The sequence below is a fragment of the Nicotiana tabacum genome, chromosome 22, assembly GCF_000715075.1.
Source record: "Nicotiana tabacum cultivar K326 chromosome 22, ASM71507v2, whole genome shotgun sequence".
In the NCBI taxonomy this organism is placed as follows: domain Eukaryota; kingdom Viridiplantae; phylum Streptophyta; class Magnoliopsida; order Solanales; family Solanaceae; genus Nicotiana; species Nicotiana tabacum.
The window spans coordinates 203,925,172-203,944,178 of record NC_134101.1 but is presented as its reverse complement, the minus strand read 5'-3'; positions in this window follow the sequence as shown (position 1 = coordinate 203,944,178).

Below are 19,007 nucleotides of genomic sequence, written 5' to 3'. Positions count from 1 at the left end.
TATGCAATTACTTTTAATTCTTACTTCCCATTCATTAGCCACGAAAGGTGCCACTTTCTTTTGGAGTGCTTACAATATTGTTGCGAAACTATTGTTACACAACCATTTTCTTTTTAGGTCATTGTGCTTAGGTTGAAGCTTTCTTCCTTATTTCCTCAGCTAGTCTTTTGTTGTAGTACTTAGGGAGAACCCTTGACTCTTGTAAAGCTGTGAGCTTATTACGGACCTTCTTGATGTCCTTACTTGCCTATAATCATTCGTAGTTGCTTACTTCTATGCCTTTGTGATTGTATAGTTGCTTCTGAACTGATGTTTTAACTGCCTTCCCAGTGTCACTTTCTTTTATCCCCGTAACACTCATATGGTACCTTTAACTACCCCGACGCTTGTTTGAATATACTTCAAGTATTATAATGATATTCTTCGAGGTTGAATTCTCCATGATGGGTTCTACTATGTTTATCTTACACGATTTGATGACTTGTCTGTAACCTCCTATTTAGCCATAATTGGGGTCATTCTGACCAATTACTAACTACTCGTTGGCCCATTCTCATATCAATGTTCCTTGTAATCTTTCTTGGGTTATTTTCTTTGTTTTAACTTACGTCTCGCACTGGCTCCTTATTTATTAATAACAGCTCGAGCAGGTACCTTTACTTCCTTTACTATTCCATAGTCACTAGAACCACTTAATTCTAACTTAATGTCACATCACTCCATATTCCTCCCTTTAGGGGTGTACTAAAAGTTGAAGCCATGAGGATCTACCTATAAATGTTTTCCCTCTTCATCCTTGGCATCGTTTCTCAACATCAATGATCCTTACTCGCCTTGCGGCAATTCTCCTATAAAAAGGATGACAAATTCCCTTACTCGAGAGGTTGACACATAGCGTAACTGGCACATACAGTCTCTTAAACTTAACTTTGCTCACATTGCTTGCTCTAGGGAAGCTTCTTCCTGAATGATTTTCCTCTGAATTTATCGTGAATCTCCTTCTGTGGTCCGTCCTATTATTGCCGGAACATGATCTGAAATTCTCAAGATGCTGACTATTATCAAATCACTCACTTCCTAATTCATATTTAGTTTATCTTGTTCACCAGTCCATATTAATTTATATTACTTTGGGATCTAACTTTTCCTCTTGGTAATCGCGTTAGAGTTGCGAACTTATTTCTCGAAATGGGGATATGAACTTATGGCCTATATTCTTTTATTGTCTTAAGTCCCATCACCTTTCGTCTCTTCCTTCATTTGACAATAGGTTCTATAACACTCTACCATTTTCATCAATGTATCATACCTTATTCATAATACTTCCTTATCTCTCTTCTCATTATTCTACTAATATTTCTTCATATCCCTTTTCTTGTGAAAACTTCAATACGACATTATTTCGCTTTTAGATTTCCTTTGCTCCATCCAGTGGCTCTTCAAGTTGCTTAACGTTTTTGCTTTACTAGGGACGCAAGCCACACTAAGGTAATATTTATCCCTTCAAGGCTTATAGTGCAAGTCTTTGTAGTACTCATATCTGGCTGCACTAGATCTATTAGCACATTTGCAATATCCTATGGAAATGTCAACTGACGCAATCAATTCATCCATCATATCTTCTTATACTACTTTTGTTAACCCCTATAGGATATATCTGGAAAGGGTGTGACCAATTGTATATACCTCTGTTACTATTGAATATAACTCAAAAAGCTTATGTTCCTCTGCCTCAATTATAAACGCTGTTAACCTTCATTAACTAGGTATCTCGTACACTTTTTCACCTTGCTCCTTTTACTTGCTGAAACTTGTACTTATCTTCCTAATCTCTCATTGTCCTTCACCATAAAGATGGATAGGCATTCTTGCCTTAAGGCTTCTTATCAGAAAGCTTACACCTTTCAGTACACCCATGATCTGCTAAAGACCTCATATTTATTCATCGCATGCATCATACAAAAATTGAATTCCTCTGACTCAACTCTTCCACAACTATCTCCCTTTCCAACTGTCTTTCCGGATGTATGTATCATCTTATTACGAATAATATAGAATTTCTGAATTTGAATTCTTATAAGTGAGCCCTACCACACGATCTAGAGTAAAAAGAAAGAGTGACAATCCTAAATGCCCTGTAGCCTCCTACTTATAAGTGTGGTGCACGACATACCCATAAACAAGAGTCTGCTAGACATGGCTTGTAGACTCCCTAGGATAGAACTGCTCTGATACCACTTTGTCACGCCCCGAACTTGGGAGAGCGAGACCGGCACCCAGTGCCTTACCTATCCTTGCGTACCAACTTGTAACTAAGGAACTCTGAACATATGATGTCATACTTTTGGCCATGGGCCACATTACAAGACGACAACGAATACTGACTAAATATGAATATAAAGCTTAGCCAACAAGGCCGTCATATTTATTACAACTGACAAACCAACCAAATATATATAAAAGGCCTGAAAGCCCAACATACTGCACTAACTGACAAGATATGTCTACAAGCCTCTACTAATGGATATACTATGATCAGAACGGCTATCCGACCTACTCATGACATATATACGAATATATACAAGATATACATAAGGCTCTAGACCCGGAAACTCTGAAAGGCATGGAGCTTACCGATCAAGCTGAGCTCGGGCAACACTTATTGAAGAGGCCTACTCGTTTGTCTGTCTGACCTGCACGCATGAAATATAGCGCCCCCAGAAAAGGGACGTCAGTACAAAATAACATACTGAGTATGTAAGGCAATATACTGAAAGCTGAAACTGAACTGATAATATAATAACTGCAAGTAGCTGGAAGTCAAAGATAATCTGAAGATATGCTTACCTGCTGATACTGACTCAATTCTCTCAATATAGTAAGTAAAGTAGTTGTCCAACCCAATAAGGCTTAGTATACATATATATCTGCTCTGCCGTAGTAGGCTCGCTCATAAGCGTTCGACCATACTAGGCTCTGTATCTCGACCAACTAGGCTCGCTCATAAGTGCTCGGCCACAGTAGGCTCGATATATATATAACTGCTCTGCCGTAGTAGGCTCGCTCATAAGCGCTCGGCCATACTAGGCTCTGTATCTCGACCAAATGGGCTCGCTCATAGGCGCTATACCACAGTAGGCTCGGTATATAACTTACCATCTAATCAGAGGTTGCCCAATAGGGGCCTGCCCATCGATTATAGCTCGATGGTAATGAAAATACTTTTAATACTATATATATGTAACTTCTCTGCTCTCTTGACTGGAAGAAGGAAATACTCAACTAAATATGAAATCTCGATAAGGAGAATATTATAACATACAACACTAGCAAAATATACGCAATTTGCGAGACTAGCAAAATATACGTAAATTTCGGGATATGAATGTAATGACGAGATCATGCTAAATGAAAGAAGAGCTTAGCCTTAACATACCCAAACCCCTTGAGCAATTGAGACATGAGCCGCATGAACCAGATGGCAGAAATGAACAATACAACTCTGACATCCCCATCTTCCCAAACATGGTTGTACTCCTGGAATCCTTGAGACTTGGCACCTAGAAATATAGAACAGTTTGTAGCTCCACATAGACATCGAACAGTTGCACCCCCATTCCACTCAAAATTATAGTTATATGCCAACTCCATTCCAACAGATATATCTTGCTTTGCTAATATTCCTACCCTTGTTTCCCTTAACACTGTCCATTTCCTTGTTTCACAATTTGAAAGGCAAGAATGGTTTATGAATCTTGCAAAACTTCCCCTCCGGGTGGCATGAATGAAATAGTTAGCATTCAGAGAAATTATATATGCATCCTTAAGCTTACGCAAACCAATTTGAAGAGTTCAAGAAAGAAGTCTTGCTAATCTCTAAACTGCAGCACATGGGCCTCATTAGAATATCGGCCTATTGCGTTCACAGGAAAGCGAAGCTAGTAGTTTATGAGTACATGGCTAGTAGAAGCTCAGACACTTTGTTGTTTGGTAAGTTGGTTCCAACTATAGTTTTTGCTAAGACATATTTCTTTATCAATATAATTTACTTTCTATCCTCCCTTTTTAATAGTTAAAGATCTTCAATTCTCTATTATCAATGTGTAAATTAGAAATGGTAGTGTAATCATATTGTCAGATCCAATTACTATTGAAAGTGACGCCATTCCAAGTATTTGTATGAGTCACTATGTTTGTTTAGTGAGCTGCCACGTTTTCCTTGTTGGGGGAGTTAAACTTTATCCAATAATCAATTAATTAATTAGGTAATATCCCGCTATTCGTTAATTAACCAATTATCCGCATAATTAAGAATTACCACAAATTACTTAAATTATTACTCCCTTTTCACATACCTTATACACCTTACTAGTATGGTCATGTAGTACCTTGTATGACACTAGTCCATAAATATCGGGTATTTTAACTCGGGCTGTATTTTACCCCAAAATGCCAAACTTGGACAAAAATTCATTTTCTTTGACTTGCTCCCCCTTTAACCTTCGTGAATTTACTAATCACTTATTTTAAATAGCATAATCCTTATATTCTCCGAATAATCTTTTCCTTGGACTGATGTCAATTACCTTACGATAAATTCCACGTGCTATACTACAAGGTGCAACATCATCGTAATGTAGTACTGCAGAATGTGACATCTCACTTCTGGGCTCTTATTAATTTAGTTATAGCGTATTTTCATTTACGAAAATATCGGGTGTAACAGAATACTTCGACCACTCGAAGTGGACCAGACCATCGTCACTTGAGCTTGCCCGGGAATAGCCTTAATCTTGAGTTATAGAGCAATATCTTGTCCCGGGGGTTGAAATGTCGCTCAACAATGTTCTGGTCATGCAATCGCTTCATTTTTTCCTTGTACAACCTTGTTCTCCTTTAAAAGCCAGATATCGGAATTCGTCAAGCTCATGCAGTTCAGTGATTCTCGTTGTGCCCGCAGCCTCAATGTCTAGGTTCAACTGTTTTAGTGCCCACCAAGCTTTATGTTCAAGTTCCACTGGCAAGTGGCAGGCCTTCCCGAACACCAGCTTATATGGTGACACACCAATTGGTGTTTTAAAAGCAGTTCTATAAGACCAGGGTGCATCATCTAACTTTTTCGCCCAATCAGTTCTTGTAGCATTTACCGTCTTGGTCAATATACTCTTTATCTCTCTATTAGACACTTCCACCTGTGCACTGGTTTGCGGATGATATGGTGTTGCCACATTGTGGCATACATCATACTTTGCTAGCAACTTCTCGAAGGCTCGATTACAGAAGTGGGTGCCTCCGTCACTGATAATCGCTCTCGGGGTCCCAAAACAGGTAAATATGTTCTTCTTCAAAAACCCTACCACCACTCTTGCATCCTTAGTGGGCAATGCTGTAGCTCCTACCCCTTTGGACACGTAATCTACAACAACAAGTATGTACTTATTTCCAAAGTAGCTGACGAAGGGTCCCATGAAGTCAATCCCCCAGACATCAAACATTTCTACCTCTTGAATCGGGTTCATGGGCATCTCATGGCAATGGGAAATGTTCCCGATTCGCTGATATTCATTGCAGCCCTTCACCCATTGATGTGCATCTTTAAACACTATTGGCTAAAAGAAACCGGCCTCTAGCACTTTTGCGGCTGCCCTGACTCCTTCAAAATGCCCTCCATACACCGATGCGTGACATGCCTGTAAAATAGAAGATTGTTCTATCTAGGGGACGCACCTCCGGATCATATTGTCAACACATATTCGAAACAGGTAAGGTTTATCCCAATAATATATGTGACAGTCACGATAAAACATTTTCTTTTTTATAGAGGAAAGGTCATAGGGAACTATACCGCTGGCCAGGTAATTTGCAAAGTCTATATACCATGGCACTTCCTCAAGACTTGTAGCGAGAAGTTGCTCGTCTGGAAAGGTTTTCAGAATATCCTCAACCTCAACTGAGTTTTTAGCTCCCTCAAGTCGTGATAGATGGTCAGTGACTTGGTTTTCTGTGCCCTTACGGTCACAAATTTCGAGGTCGAACTCTTGCAGTAACAACACCCAATGAATCTGGCACGGTTTAGACTCCTTGTTCTCAATCAAGTACATGAGAGCTGCATGATCAGTGTATACTATTACCTTAGAGCCAATCAGGTATGATCTGAATTTGTCGAAAGCAACCACCACATCCAACATCTCCTTCTCAGTCACAGTGTAGTTCAGCTAGGCTCCACTAAGCATTCTACTGGCATAGTATATTGGATGCATTAGCTTGTCTTTTCGCTGTCCCAGCACTACCCCCACTGCATAGTCACTGGCATCACATATGAGTTTGAATGGTTGCTCCCAGTCGGGGGCAACAATGATGGGTACTATGACCAGCCTCTTTTTCAACTCCTCGAATGCTACCCTGCAATCATCAGAAAACAAGAAGGGGTGATCTTTTTCTAACAACTTACAGAGAGGGTTGGCAATTTTTGAAAAGTCTCTTATAAATCTCCGGTAAAAACCGGCATGCCCGAGGAAGCTCTTGATTGCCTTGACTGAAGTTGGAGTTGGCAGCTTTACTATCGCGTCAAATTTAGTGTGATCCACCTCGATTCCTTTACGTGATACCCGGTGCCCCAAGATTATGCCCTCTTGTACCATGAAATGGCACTTCCCCCAATTAAGAACCAGGTTAGTCTCAATACACCGTTTCAGCACACGAGTCAGATTTATAAGGCACTTATCGAATGAGTTCCCCACCACTGAGAAATCATCCATGAATACCTCCATTATGTCCTCTACCATGTCAGTGAATATGGCCATCATGCACTTTTGAAATGTGGCGGGTGCATTGCATAGGCCAAACGACATCCTCCGAAAAGCGTAAATGCCATATAGGCAAGTGAAGGAGGTCTTTTCTCTGTCCTCTGGTGCAATGGAGATTTGATTGTACCATGAGTACCCATCCAGAAAACAGAAGTGAGACCTCCCTGCTAATCTGTCTAGCATCTGATCAATGAAGGGAAGTGGGAAGTGGTTTTTCCTGGTGGCCAGATTTAACTTTCTATAGTCCATGCAAATTCTCCAGCCCGTGACGGTTCTCGTAGAGATTAGTTCATTGTTATCATTTTTGACCACCATCATGCCACCCTTCTTAGGCATACATTGCATCGGGCTAACCCAGCTGCTGTCAGAGATTAGGAAATTGATTCCCGCATCTAACCACTTTATCACTTCTTTCTTCACCACTTCCTTCATGTTGGGGTTCAACCTTCTTTGGTGTTCCCTAGAAGGTTTGTCTCCCTCTTCTAGCAGAATCTTATGCATACAATAGGTTGGGCTGATCCCCTTAATGTCTGCCATGGTCCACCCAATGTTAGTCTTATACTCCTTGAGTACCTGTAAGAGTTGTTGTGCTTGCACATCTAACAAACAAGATGAGATAATAACAGGTAATGCGGAGTTAGGTCCAAGGAACTCATACCTGAGATGGGCGGGCAGTGGCTTCAATTCTAGCTTTGGTGGTTCTTCAATGGATGGCTTGGCTGGAGGAGTTTCTCTATTTTCTAAGTGTAGGGGCTCAAATTCAAGAGTTCTATCCCAGAACCCTATACCCTCTAAAGCAAATATCCATTCCGCCAGTTCTTCCCCATTCACCTCATCTAAATTTACCAGACATGCAGCAAGAGGGTCCTCAATAGTCAACATCTCATCATCAGCTTCTACGATTACATCCACGACATCAATAATAGAACAATTGGCGAATTCACTTGGTCGCCTCATAGATTTCTGCACATTGAATGTTATCTCTTCATCGTTCAACCTTATCTTGAGCTCCCTAGTCTCACAATCAATGAGAGCTCTCCCAGTGGCCAAGAATGGCCTTCCCAAAATTATGGGGATCTTTTCATCCACCTTGCAATCTAGAATTACAAAATCTGCAGGGAACACAAATTTCCCTACCTGAATCAACACATCATCCAAGATACCAGAGGGTCTTTTCACGGTCCTATCAGCCAGCTGTAACAACATAGAAATGGATCTAGCTCTTCCAATCCCCAACCTCTTATAGATCGCCAATGGCATAAGATTTATGATAGCCCCCAAATCACACAACGCTTTGGCGAAAGCAAAATTACCAATGGTACATGGAATTGTGAAACTCCCTAGATGAGATAGCTTCTCAGTAATTGGTCTCGTCACCACCACACTGCAGGTTAGAGTCAGTGTCACCGTGGCCAGTTCTTGGAAATCGAACTTTCGGGACATCAAGTCCTTCATCCTTTTTGCATAACCAGGCATCTTCTTCAAAGCATCTATCAATGGAATATTTACCTGGATTTGTTTCAGCATCTCTAAGAATTTCTTGTATTGTTCCTCTTTTTGGTACTTGGCTAGCCTATGTGGGAATGGTACGGGAGGTCTCTTCTTCCCAATGATTTGGGTATTCTCTTTGTTAGCTACCACCTCAACTACTGGTTCCGGGGCTATCTCAGCTTCTTTCTTAGCCTCGATCTATGTGTTATGTTCTTCTTGGGCAGGCTGTACTGTCACCTCAGTCAATTTTGTTGACTCGTCTAGCTCAATGGGCACTGGTACAAGTGTCTCAGCCTGTCTGCTTTCTCGAGCCCTCTTTTGCTCCAAGTCTAAGTCTCTGCCATTACGTAGACTCACTGCCATCAGCTGCTTCAGGCCTTGATCTTTTGGATTTATTTGAGTGTCTGTAGGTAATGTCCCATGAGGATGATTTTTTAGAGATATCGAAATCTGGCCCATCTGCACTTCGATATTCTTGATAGCTGAATCATGTGCATCTACTCTTTCACTCATTTTTGCATTTGATCCAATAACCTGCTGCATCATTACCTCGAGTCTAGCAAACCCATCTTCCTGCCGTCTACCATGCTGCTGCTGAGGAGGGTGATACCCCTGTTGCTGATTTTGATTATTGTATCCCTGTGGCCTTTGATAAGGCGCCATATTATTGGGAGGTCTCATACCTCCCATGTTTCCATTGTTGAACTGTGGCTGGACTGGTCTGTACGGCTGATTTTGTTGGCCCCAATTTTGACCACCCTATCTCTGGCCTCCATAATTAGACACATAATTCATGTCCTCAGGGTAGTGATGATGATTATTTTCTACATTCCACTGGTTACCAATTGGATGACTAATGCAAGATGTGCATAAGCCCCCATTAGTAGTATCTACAATGTGTACCTGCTGCTTCTGCCCTGACTCTTCCACCTTTTTAGTGAGTATACTCATTTGTGTCATTAACGTGGCCATGTTTTCAGCAAGAGTGTTGGATGGATCCAAGAGCACTGAGTGAACCACTGGAGTGATAGGTGCATTCCTGGTCGTCCACCCCGAATTCTGTGCCATCTTATCAAGTAGCCTCTGACTTTCTCTCCATGTTTTGCTAAAAAATGCTCCACCAGCTGAAGCATCAACATTACCTTTCATGCCATCTGCCAAACCCATGTAGAACCGCTGCGCCAACATCTGATATGGAATACCATGGTGTGGACATATAACCAACATCCCTTTGAATCTTTTTCATGTTTCTTGCAGTGTCTCCATTGGTCTATGTTTGAAACTCAATATTTCATCGATTTGTTGAGCAGTCTTGTTGGGTGGATGAAACTTGTTCACAAATTGCTTGACTAACTCCTCCCAAGTTGCTATGAAATTTATAGGGAGTGAGTTTAGCCAACTCTGGGCAGCTCCTGTCACTGAGAATGGAAACAACAACAACTTGATTGCTTCCTGAGTTACGTTGGTCTGCCTTTGAGTTTTGCAGATTGATAGGAAATTCTTCAAGTGCTGTTGAGGATCTTCGATTTGTGACCACGAAAATAATCCCTTGTTCCACAACAAGTGTAGCATGTTGTTCGTGATCTAAAATGATTCAGCCTGTATCTGCGGGACTAAAATCGCGGTGGCCAAGTTCTCTGTTGTGGGTTGTGACCATTCATATAGCGCAACCTCTGGCACAAGAGGTGCCACTGGGGCTACTAGGTTTACTATGTTATCCCCCTTGTCTGGTTCGAATTGTTCAGTTGTTTGTTGTTGTTTGTTTTCCTGGTTGGCCCAATTCAAGGCCTTGTAAACTTTCTCGGGATCTGATAATGCTTAAAATACTTCACTAGTTCTCGATGAGTTTCTAGGCGTGCACCTATACTACCAAGTCAACAAATGTTAAAATTTCAATGTATAGATTGAGTATAGAGAAACTTGAATACACTAAGAATTTTTGTATTTCTTTCAATTGTAATTGATAACACCGTTAATTCCCCGGCAATAGCGCCAAAATTTGATCACACCCAACTATGCCTTATAAAAAGGACTAAGCGAATGTTGCAAATATAATCTGAGTATTTAGCTCAGAGTCGAACCCATAAGGAATTAACCTATCAATTACTCTTGTTAGACTTACGAAATTCTACATAGTCAACTTCCCAAACGTTCTGAATAACAATTGAGGATGTTTCTACTAACTAAGACTGAATGTAATTACTCAAATAAAGATTAACTATGATTAAGGTGTAAACAGTCAAGAGAAGGATCTAAGGTTATGATTTCCCCTATTCATGAAATCCCTTCCGGTTATGTTTCATATAGAATTGCCTAATCGTCTCTATCAATCACAAGCACTCTTATTACCATAAATCTCTCCCGAGTAATCACGACAATTTACTAGACGCACTCTCCCGAGTTACGCTAGTTGGCTTTGTTTATTACAACTCACTTTAGAATGCACCTAAGGCTTCATTATCCCTAATCCCAACTTTAAACCCTCGGTTATTGATCCCTCATATACTTTGGGAGTGGTGTTGTTCAACAATTAGCTAAATATGCACTTTTTCCCTAGTTATGCACACTAAATAGGAACAACTAATTGAGGATCCTATCAATTAACTACAACAAGAATGTAGTTGAACAAATAGAGATTAAACTAGGCAAACTATATTAACATAACAAGAAGTTCATCCTTCAATAGGTTCTATTAAAACCCTAGACTAAATATTTAGCTACTGATACTAGTGTTCATCATAACAATAATAAAGATTCATCACAATTGGTAAAACATAAAAGGAAGAAAGGAAGAACTCAATGTTGAATTATCCTCCTTACCTCTTGCCTCTCCTTGCCTTGAACTAAGCTATGAAAACCTTGATAATCTTCCTTTGGGAGAGCTAGGCCTTCTATAGGTTAAGTGGATTTACCCCCGAACTTCCAAGTTTACCCCTAAACTTTATTTTTCTGGAACTGGGCTAGCATAGTCGTGCTAATGGGCGCGCTAATGACCGCGCATATAGCCTATCATTCTGCCTTGAACTAACTGGGCTAGCGCGGTCGCACTAGTGGGTGCGCTAATCTGGGTCACCATTTCAACCCTTCTTTCTCTCTTCTTCCCACATACTCAGCTTCGAGGGGCTTCCCTTCCTTTTATTTAGCTCCAATCACAGTTCTAAGTTCTCATGCACGCAACTCGCTCTTGCAAATCACAAAATTCACAATTAGAGCCAATTTATCATCATTTAACTATCCTATAACAGTGAAACATAGTCAAGCTGGGGCATAAATAGTCGTCAAATTACATAAATCTAGCCTATTATCAATCGACGTAATATTGCGGGGCGTAACAAGAAAGGTGCAGGCCCGAAAAAGCCAACATATTCAGAATTTCAACAGGAGAGTCCAAGTTGCTGTTGGAAATCGTAATCCGATTCCAAAAGTAGAGGATCTTGCTCCCAGCTATTTTGGATGAATAGGCGCTGAAGCATTCACTAAGGGTATGAATCCGAGAATTCTAACGCTCCCAGAAATTGAAGAAAAGCTTTCCTGAGTTCTAAGTGATGACTTAGGCAGATGTTCACAACCGATACGAGTCTAAGATAAGGATTGAAGATGACCAGATTGGCTTCCACGCATTGGCAAAAGGTCGGGAGAAGAATAAAGAAAAATTAAAAGACAATTTCAACATAGATAAACGGTCCAAAGGATGCGTCAGAGGTTTCCAATAGACAGACGGGTTCGTTATCGATAGAAGAATTGATCGCGGTCGGAACAATAGATCATTGCACGATAAAGAAGCGTCAGGTACACGAAATCCTTCCTACCCCAGGCTATCAAAATACAACTTCAACGTAAGTGTAGTAGAGTTGGTATCGACTATGAGGAACATTGAAGAAGCACTGTTTCCAAAGCCAATGAGGTTCGATCCTAGCCATATGGATCCCAATTTGTGGTGAAAATACCATGGGATGAATGGCCACTAGACTGGAGACTGCCGACTTCTGCGTGAAGACGTGGCGAAATTGTTGAAAAATGGCCATCTCAGAGAATTCTTAAGTGATCGGGCCAAGAACAATTACGGCTGCAACTATAATAATGCGGACCCCTCGAAAGCAGGAGAAGATCCCCCGCTCCAGAAGATCAACATGATCTTCGGGGGGAACGAGATCAACGGGGTCACCTTCTCGGCAACAAAAAAGACGAAGGTATCAATAACCCATAGCAAGAGACTCCGAGAAGTAACTGAAGACGGCATCACTTTCACAGAGGAGGACGCAGATGGATTGTTGCTACCACACAATGACGCATTGGTAATATATTTAAATGTACAAGATTTTAAAATCAAACGTGTTCTAGTGGATCCAGGAAGTTTAGCCAATATCATACAATTGAGGATATTGGAGCAAGAAAAACTTACTTGAAGCATCATTCCGGCTACAAAACTCCTCGCCGGATTCAACCTTGTAAGCATGACAACCTGAGAAGAGATCGTGCTACTCATGAATGCTGAAGGGGTGATGAAGATGACTATCGTCAAAGTTGTGGATGATGATATAAAATATAACATTATTTTGCATAGACCGTAGTTGCACGAAATGAGAGTCGTACCATCAACATATCACCAGTTGCTGAAATTCCCAACACCCAAAGGAATGAAGCAGATAAAAGGTGACCAACTGGTTGCAAGGGAGATGAATGGGATTTCGGTCTCCAGCAGCAAAGGGAAGGAGCATGCGACATAACAATTACATGAACTGACGCCTACTCCCGAATCGAGTGAAGTTAGCCAGGGGGAGAAGTGTCAAAATTTATCAGGTTCCAAGATATTTCCAAGTACAAGAAGAGATGGATGCAACAAACACCACAGCGGAAGAGCTCGAGCAAGTTGCATTATTCGAAAGTTCTTGGAGAGGAAATTCAACTTGGGGACAGTACTGAACCCCGAGCTCAGATCTGGCTTTCTTGAATTTCTTAAATATAATGCCGATTGTTTTATTTGGTCGTATGCGGATATGAAAAGTATCCCAACGGAAGTGGCCGTACACAATCTAAGCTTGGATCTCAACATCCCTCCGGTAAGACAAAAGAAACGCCCTATTACGGAGGCCAGGAATAAATTCGTCAAAGAAAAGGTAACCCACATACTTGATATCAGTTTGATACGAGAGGTAAAGTATCCAGACTAGCTAGCTAATGTAGTAGTAGTTCTTAAGAACAATAAATTTTGCATGTGTGTAGATTATAAGGACTTGAATAAGATGTGCCCAAAAGACTAGTTCCCATTGCCAAACATCGATCAAATTATTGATGCAATGGCTGAGCATGAGTTAATGAGTTTCATCGATGCTTATTCTTGGTACAACCAAATTAAGATAAACTCGGAAGAGCAGGAAAAGACTCCATTCATAATGAATTTTGGCACATATTGCTATAATGTGATGCCTTTCAGGCTATAAAATGCTGGAGCCACTTATCAGCGTCTCGTAAAGAAGATGTTTGAAAAATAGATAGGATGACCATAGAAGTTTATATAGACGATATGCTCGTTAATTATTTGAATGCAGGTTGTCGCGCCCTCTTTTTCCTCGCAAAGTTCGGGTTTCGTCATTCATTGGGAACAACTCATTTCCTTTTTGGGAATTGAGTACAAAATTTGAAGAGTCGCCACCTAACGAATTTAAGGTGCGGTAGGGCACCTAAAGCAAGTAACTCATAAAACCGGTTTGCATTACCAGAGATTGGGTAAGGGCTCGAAATAACCTTGAAGGGAGGGTGTTAGGCACCCCTCGCAGTCTACAATGGTGGGTCCCGGCCAAACTCAAATTATGTGAATTAGTCTTATAAACAGATAAAGCAAATTCGACAAATTTGTATTACATTTAAAACAAGGGGTAAAAGGGGTCCTAGGTTTTTTAACCTACAGGATCACATATGTACAATACCCGGTAAACCTTCCTCAACTAGAGGGGTTACACGTGGCATTAACGCACATGTCATCATATCCTTTTACTACCAAATTACCCTCCCCTTAGTGGTTATATAAGCGATTTTAATTAAACGAACCCTATGCGTATATTTACCCGTCCCTTCCTTACGGCCCTAGAGGTGTTTAGGACCTCTAATTAAGGTAGTTCTAGACTCTCCTAAGGTGTTTAAAAGGGGAAAAATCTAAGCGACAAGCAAAGACAAATAGGACATTTACATAAAAAAGCAATTAAAGGCTCACTTTTACCTCATCACACAAGCATATAATAGCACGTCTCAAATAGCAAGATTTCAGATATTTCAAAGGGTCCTAGAGAAGGATATCTAGATGAGCAAATAGAATGTATGCAACATTGTGTTAAAGCGAGGCGAATAAAGACCTAATCAGTTTGCCTACTGATTTTAGGGCTTGCTGAATCTAGACCGTTCACAAATAACAAAAGCATAATTTTATAGTTTGCAGGATTTTAGTCGCTCTACAGGCTTGCCTATGTGTGTAATAGTGATGTCCTATGAACATGGTATCTAGTCATTAATTAGAAGTGCAATAAACCAGCAAAACAATTTTTAAGAAGGCAGTTTGGATCCTATAGGCATGTTGTCTAGGTGTAATGACTTGTTTTACACTTATAGATACTGGTAGCTAAATGTAGAAATTGGTTTTAAAATCCTATAGGCATGGCATCTAAATGCAACAATTAGTTTTAAAATCTTACTGACATGCAGAAAAACTGATCTAAACTTTGTCGGCATGTAGATATTGATTTACAGTCATAGTGTCTCAAATGCAAGATTGATTTTAAACCCTATAGGCATGCCGTCTAAATGAATAAACATTGCGATAACCTATAAACATGGTAAATGACAGACATTGCAATAACCTATAGGCATGATATCTAAATAGCAAACATTGCAATAGCCTATAAGCATGGTTTCTAAGTAAACAAATACTGCAATACCTATGGACATGATACCTAATGCAAGTAAATAGTCATGATAAACCTAAGGGTATGATTTCTACCCAGTTTCCCCACAAAAATTATATAAGAATCCCTCCATTTTTACTAATTTCCCCAATATCTGTTTACAAGAATCATTATTATAGACCATATGAATTACAGAAGGAACAAATTATGCTATATGGAGCCTGAATAGAGGCCCAAAGTGAACCTGGAAATTCCATGCCTTCAAACAGTCCAAAACGCCATAATCTCATAGTGCACCCAATGGTATCATGGTGTGTCAAAGTTACCAAAGGGCCTCAGGCACCCCGGGCAATGTTCACACCATAAAACTTTCAAAGCAACCCTTTGTGAGAAAGTTTGGAAAGCCAACTCCAGTATGTCAAAGTTCAGATGAGTCTCATGGGCTCCTAAGCAATGCTCACACTGGAGGGGAAAAACCTTAGATGTTCTAAGAATGGGAGTTGAAAACATGAGATAGTTTTTAAGAAAACAATTTTGGATTCTCAGGAAGTAAGAAGCAAACGGGGTCATTCAATCATTGGAATTCAAACAAAAGTCCCAACAGCCAAATAATATATAGAAACATGATAACTTAGAGTTTCAATTTAGTTTTCTAGCTGAGCATACAGTCACATATAGAGGGATAATAGGGCTTAATGTTGGTCAAAAGCCTGTGAAAAGTGAACATAAGATAGAAAGGACATGCTAGTGGAGAAGTAAACATACATAGGTTTAAATAAGTATGCAGACTTGCTGAGAGCAGAAGCACAAGGGTAAACAGGTTGAAAGCCGGATACACATAGGTTCAATCAAACAGAAGTAGACATGCTATTGTAGTAAACACATAGATTGAACAAAAGTATACATTCTTATTGTAGTGAACACATAGGTTTGCTTAAGCAAAAGAAAGGCATGCTGATTATAAGGAAACACACAGGTCAAACTGAATAGCAGTAAGCATAAAGTCTAGTGAACATGCTAATAATCATGAAGCACATGATCTAATGAGATAAGTATACATGCTGATAACAGGGCACATAATTGAATTAAATAGCAGTAGACATGCTGCTAAATAGGGAAAACACACAGATTCAGAAGAAATGCATGCTAATTATAAGAAAAACACAGAGGTTTAATTGAATGGCACTAGTGAGAGCTTACCAGTTAAAGAAGCAGAAATAGAAGGTAAAGTAGGCAGGATTCAACAACCTAGCCTTGGCTTTCATCCGGCTAGACAAGCAATGAACACAAGTAGCATAGAGAGAGATATGAGAGAAAGTTTATGTGTGTGTGTGTTTGAACTATTGTTCGTGTTTAAGAATCAGAATGAGAGTGTATATATAGCACTTAGGGAGATGAAACAAATAACGTAAAAATAATTTGGAGGTCATAAATAAAGTAGGTAAATATAATCAATCAGTTAATTGGGGCTAATCCCCATTAATTCGCACAAATAGATTCGGGAAGGTCATATCAGTACAAAGGGAATCCATTACCAGCCCTAATTGGGGCTTAAATAAGGTAACAAATCATAAATTGACCATAAATTAACTAATCAGCTGGAATAAAGCAAGTAACAGTAATTACAGGCCACAAATAAGGAAAGTAAGTAAAAATCCCAAAGAATACTGATTTTAACGGGAAAAATTGGTTCAAATCCCTAATAGAAATCAATTAAGTAAACAAAGAAACCAAAGAATACTGGTTTTAATAGAAAATTGTTTAGAACTTAAAATAGAATCAGCCAATACAACTGGTTAACAGAAGTAAACACAATAACGAGAAAAAAATGAAGAAATCAGTGTCACAAACAAGAACATCTAGAGTTTAAGCATATACACAAAAATTAATCAAACATGTAAAGAAACCATTAGTTTAATCACTTGAAAGTAAAAAAAACCTTTTAAAGAAAACCTAGGACGAACCCTAAATTTTAGAAAATAAGGAATCGAACTAACATTAGCTAAACAAAAGATTTTGAGGAAAAAGTACCAAATAGAACTCAGAACACTTCAAATCTATGAGGATCTGAACAGACCCACTGGTCATGGAACTAGGATTTTCAAAAATAGTAAAGATGAAGAAAACTCTGTCAGAAACCAAAGATTCGAACTAAAAATAGGAGGAGATCAGTACTCACGAACAAGAATGGCCCTAGACAGGCCAGTAAACAAGTTTCAGGTAAGAATAGGTTGGATCTCCACAAGATTTTCTCAAGGATCCATGTAATCAAACAGCCAGGAGGCATAGCGGGCTGGTAATGATCGGAAAATGCACGAAAACTCCATAGATAGGATCTTCTCGCCGATGATGGCGAATAGGGTTAAGGGAAAGTTGAGATAGAGTTGGAGAGGTTAGGGAACGAAGGGCGTCGGAGTCTAACAAAATGAATTAGGTTAGGGGGTCGTTTGGGTTAAAAATTGTAAGAAGGAATAGGGGCCGTTGATCTGAGAGATCAACAACGAAGATAAGAAGGGGCCTGGGTCGGGTAGGATTTTAATTGGGTTAGGGTCATTTTGAATTGGGCTTGGGTTAATTAAATTGGATTTTGGGGGGGGGGGGGTCGAATTTTGGGTGTAAATTAGGGGTTATTTATTAAATACCCATTTTACTAAATAATATTTTTTTAAATAGCTAATTAAAATAAAAAAATGATTTTTAAGCATGAAGGTGATTTAAAATAATTATTCAATATTATAAAAATATAAAAAGTCATTTTATGTCTAGATAATGCAGTTATGCATATGTAGGGGCTATTTTTGCAAAATATGCAATTATAGTCTTAAATATGCAAATGTAATTATAAAAAATGCAATAAAAATATTTGAACACTCATATGAACATAGATGATGAATTTATATGATTAAATCATCATAACATAATATGAGATATAGCTTTGACCATTTATGTAATTTGAAAAATGCAGAAATAGATGGATTTAGGGCCTTGAAAAATTGTAGAAAAAATTGTAAAATGCTTATGCATGTTTGTAAATGCATGTACAAAATTTTGAAAGTGTTTATGCATATTTAAAATATATGAGGGAAAAATTGGGTATCAACACAGGTGACCATCTTAAGCATTTGCAAGAAACTTTCGACATCCTAAGGTCATTTGGTCCAATTTCAATGACAAGTTGCTTAGTAGCAGCCTCCTTGCTCGATCCTCCCAAGTGTTCGGGTGTATAGATTTTTCCCGTTCTGGTCATTCCCTGTGCGACACAAGATTTTTCCATCTTTGATTTTCCTTTTCGCCTACCTTCGGGGACGTAATCCCAATGTATGGCCTTGGAATTGAAAGGAGGTGTGGTTGATACTGTCACTTTGAAATGTGTGGCCACTTCTACCTCAAATGGAAACACACAGGTCAAATTGAATAGCAGTAAGTATAGAGTCTACTGAACATGCTAATAATCATGAAGCACAAGATCTAATGAGATAAGTAGACATGCTGATAACATGGCACATAGTTGAATTAAATAGCAGTAGACATGCTGAATAGGGAAAACATACAGGTTCAGAAGAAAGGGGTGCTGATTATAGGAAAATCACATAGGTTTAATTGAATGGCAATAGTGAGAGCATCCGTTAAGGAAGCAGAAACAGAAGGTAAAGTAGGCAGGATTCAACAGCCTAGCCTTGGCTTTCAGCTGGCTAGACAAGCAATGAACACAAGTAGCAGAGAGAGAGAGATGAGAGAAAGTTTATATGTGTGTGTGTGTGTGTGTGTTTGAACTATTGTTCGTGTTTAAGAATCAGAATGAGAGTGTATATAT